The sequence below is a fragment of the Gavialis gangeticus genome, unplaced genomic scaffold, assembly GCF_001723915.1.
Source record: "Gavialis gangeticus isolate Ggan-Ray unplaced genomic scaffold, GavGan_comp1, whole genome shotgun sequence".
NCBI classification, from domain to species: Eukaryota; Metazoa; Chordata; order Crocodylia; family Gavialidae; genus Gavialis; species Gavialis gangeticus.
The window spans coordinates 97,159,227-97,163,657 of record NW_017729022.1 but is presented as its reverse complement, the minus strand read 5'-3'; positions in this window follow the sequence as shown (position 1 = coordinate 97,163,657).

The window sequence follows — 4,431 nt, the reverse complement described above, 5'->3', positions numbered from 1 at the left end:
ATTTTATTATGATGATAGAGACACTGGTATGCTTCCAAATTGCTTTAACACTGTAGATATATCAATAACACATTGCCCAACTGATCACTGTCTATTTCTCTCTCTCACTCTTTTTCTCTCTCTCTCTCTATATAGTGGTCTTTTGTTTTAGTTGTGGAGGAACATGGATTTTGGGGTATTTTAGAGAGTGACTTTGGGATTTTTTTTATCAGGGATTTTTCAGTTTTCCAATAGGGAGCACCAGAATTCCTGCTGGGGAGGCCAGTGATAGGACCCTGCCTGCTCAGTGCTGGCACCTTGGACCCAGCTGGAGGTGGCTGACCTCCTGGCCAGCTGTGGCCAGGAGGATATGCTTTGACAGTTCAAAGCAGGCCATCACACTGGGAAATCTTCAGGGAGATAACTGCCCAGATGGCCGGGCAGGGGGCACACATAGCAGTAGTGCCACACAGAAGGTACAGCCTTTTACAGCCACAGTCCACTGGCAGCTGGCCCAGAGGGGCAGATGCCTCTACTGGCTGTGCAGTCCCCATCTGGGTCTGGTAGGTCACAGGCTGGCAGCAGCCCCCACTGCCAGATTGCTGCAGTGGGTAAAGGGTGCAGGGAATTCTCAGGGCTCCTTCAGCAGTCCAGCCAGCACAAAGTGTAGTGTCCCCAGGTACCAAGTAGCTGGGCCCCAGAAGGTCCTGACAGTGAGTAGCCCTGAGCTACTTGACAGGGCAGCTTTCTGTACTGCTGGGGACAGTACAGGTGCTGGCCCCGGGCTCTAGCTCCCCCAGCTGTAGATCTGGGAGGAGCCAGGCAGGGTTATTTTGCCACAAGTGGCACAATTTGCCCCACACCAAAGTGCATGTCTGGGCATGTGCGCTGAGGCAAAAAGCCCCGGCTCAAATTTGCATTGCTTTTATTTGAGCTGCTGCAAGCACACATGCCTGCATGTGTGGATGTGCCCTGAGAGTCTACTTTTGGTTTATTTTGCTTGTTTCCCCACAGTTATATATAAACATGTGAATTAATGGGTTTTTTCTTTGAGAGGAGCTAAAAAGTGTGGTTTTACAATTGCATTGTGGCCAGAAAGGAAAATACATGCACTTTCTTATCCCCTCACAGATTCAGTAGACATGAAATATAATTTCATGCTATATTACATACTTTTAAAATAGATTCACTCATACTAATTTTGTTTAGCAAATCCATGTTTACTTTAAGTCATAGGCACCAACTTTGTGGGTGGTCTGGGGCTCAAGCACCCAAAAAAATTAGTTAAAAAAAAACCAAAAGGACTTTACTGGAAGCAGCAGTACGTTACTTCAACCCATCTCTACAGCATTTATAAAGACTGGATGCTTCAGCAGGGTTTTTTGGCACTTTTAGCTAAATCTGATTCAATTAGCTATTAGATGAAAATGCCCAAAAAGCCCCACTAAAGTACCCTACCTTTACAGACACTGAAGAGCCAGGTTGAAGTAATGTGCTACCTCTTCTGGACATGTGCAGGGCTTGCATGGAACACACCGAGTTAAAATTAAAACACCGGTTTGTTTTGTTTTTATGCCTGCAAGTACCCACTAGCAAAAATGAAGTCGGTGCTTATTCTTTAACTGATCCAATTCCACCTACTCCTCACAACTGCAGTTGAATCCATGATAACACTTATGAGGGTGCAGTCCAAAAAAAAAAGGCACTGTCCTACTTTTAAAAAATTACTTTGTTTTGTTCTCTGCTCTATTGTTAAGCGTATCAGATGCCTTGGCCTCATTGAACATTGATACAAAACAATCAGGTTTGCTTCCTTAAACAAACAATGAGGTTTGCTTCTGAAAAGAAGGTGAAATATTTTAATATAAAAGGCTTTGTAGCTGTGTACAGGTTGCTAAAGTAAATCTGACTGGCTAAATGCAGTAATTTTGGTAATTTCATAGATTTCATAGACATTAGAGCTGGAAGCGACCTCAGAAGATCATCGACTCCAGTCCCCTGCCCCAAGGGCAGGAAGTCAGCTGGGGTCATAGGATCCCAGCAAGATAAACATCCAAATTTGTCTTGAAGGCATTCAAAGTAGGTGCTTGAACCACCTCCAATGGCAGCCTATTTCAAACCTTGGGGGCTTGGATAGAAAAGAAATTCTTCCTTATGTCCAGCCTGAAACAGTCTTGCAGGAGTTTATAACCATTTGACCTTGTGATCCCTTGCGGCGCTCTGGTGAACAAACATTCCCCCAGATCCTGGTGAACACCTGTGATAAACTTATAGGTGGCCATCAGATTGCCCCTGAGCCTGCGTTTTTCCAGGCTAAAGAGTCCCATGGCTCTCAGTCTCTCATCATAAGGTCTGTTTTCCTGACTTCTGATCATGCACGTGGCTCTTCTCTGGACTCTCTTAAGCTTCTCCACATCCTTTTTGAATTGTGGAGCCCAAAACTGAATGCAGTAACAATTCTTATTGTCAAGAAAAACTCTATTTTCAAACCTCACTAAATAATTATGAGCCATCAGTATAGAATTTCTATGCAGTTTACTATGTTTGAATGCACCTCTGCATAGTAGTTCTATACTACCAGCAAGAAGACATGTATCCAGACCCAAATCTTTGGTTAAACCATTTCAGGACTTTGGGAATGTTCTGAACTTAATTTCAAACCATGGGATTTTTCTACAAAGGAAACCACAGGCAACTGGTGCCTTCTGAGTCTGGGAAGGCACCCGCAGGCACTGCTGTTAGTGTCAGTGTCAGGGTCAGAGCTGGCAAGGGTGGCAGCTGCCCTGTCAGGGGGGACACCCACCACCCCCGTACCCCCACTACGTGTTGCCTATGAAGGAAACAGACCATTTCTACACCCAGGTTTGGGAGCTGACACAGTCTTCATGACAGGCTTAGTAAAAACACTGAAACTCTACTGTATGTCTTGGGCCCATTACTACTTGGAAGGCAGGTATTGTAGCAGTTATCCAAATACGCTACTAAGAGGTCAAGTATAGAGTAGGTAGGGGTCTACCCAACTCGAGAAGGCAGATGGATGATTTTGCGGGCAGATCCTAGGGGTGTCTGCCATTTTTTAGAGCTTATCTGGCCAGGCCTCCAGTCTTCCCCCACCATTGGTGACGTGTAGGGGGTGCATGTGCACCCGCATGCACCCCCTGACCTGAGATTGGTGGTGCACCCTCTGAGATTGGCCTCCGCTGCCGGCAGTGCTTGCAGACAGTTGCTGCTTGCCAATCCCCCTCCCTCACTGCCAACACTGCCAGTGGTGTCTGCGAGTGGTCGTCGATCGCCACTGGCCACTACCAATGCAGCCAGTGGCATCAGTGGGTGGACACCGATTGCTGTTCAGCCCTTGCCACTCCCCTCTTGCCACCGTCAGCCGCAGTCACCTGTGGGAGCTCCCTGCTCACTGCCGCCATGCTTTATTTTCAGTAAGGTATTTTTTGGTTTTGGTTTTTGTTTTTTTGCAGATTTCGCAGACATTGCTTGCTTTCATGAGCAATGTTAAGTTTTTAGTTTTCCATGAAATCCATGAAATTGCAATTTTGGTAAGTCCCCAGGGATAGGCTCTCTTTAATTTCTTTTCAGAAAAAAAAATCTTGCTATCCCCTTGGCTTGAGAAATGTAGTACAGGGGTTGGCAAAATATTGCCCGCCGACAGCCTATGGAGGGGTTTTGTCCAGCCCTTGGCAGGTCCCCTGGTCCCGCCTGGTCTAGGCACTTTCTAGACATGGCACATCCTGCTGCCACCTGGGCATATAGTGGGGCTGGGGCAGCTCCATGGCTGGACTGCCTTTCTAGGTAGACCAGGCGGCAGTAGCTTCTTCCATCTGCTACTGCCACTGGGCCCAGCTGCGCAGAACTGGTGGGGACCTGTGTGTGCAGCCCCAACCTGGCCTGCCTCACACCTGCTCTGGAGTAGCCTGCTCACACTAACTCATGGCAGCAGCAGTGCTGACTGGGCAGAGACTGTTGTTCAGCATGGGGGAAAAGTGGCCCCTTCTCTTTGCTGCTTCCTAATGCTCCCTGCTACAGGCACCTGGAGCCCAGGCTGGGCTGCCCTGAGGCTCCTCTGTACTGCCATGGCTGCTCCATGAGGCAGCCTGGAGGTGGCAGTGACACATCAGCACTCCCAGAGTTGCTGGTTACACAGTGCCGGGTCGGAGCTGTGTCGCAGGTTCATGCTGATGTGCTCTGGAGGGGGTAAGTCTGGAGTGGGTGCGGGGTGGGGCAGGGGCTGCGCACTATTGCTGGTGGCAGGGAGGTGCTACAGAGCACATGGGCTACAGGCTATTGTGGGGCAGGGGTGGGTGCTGATGGGTGCAGGGGGTCCCATGCATACCCCACCATACCCACAAATCCTCCCCTACAAACCCCACAACCATACCCTCCCCCACACATTATTACATACCCCACAAACACTGGACCCACTCTCACTCTCCACAAACC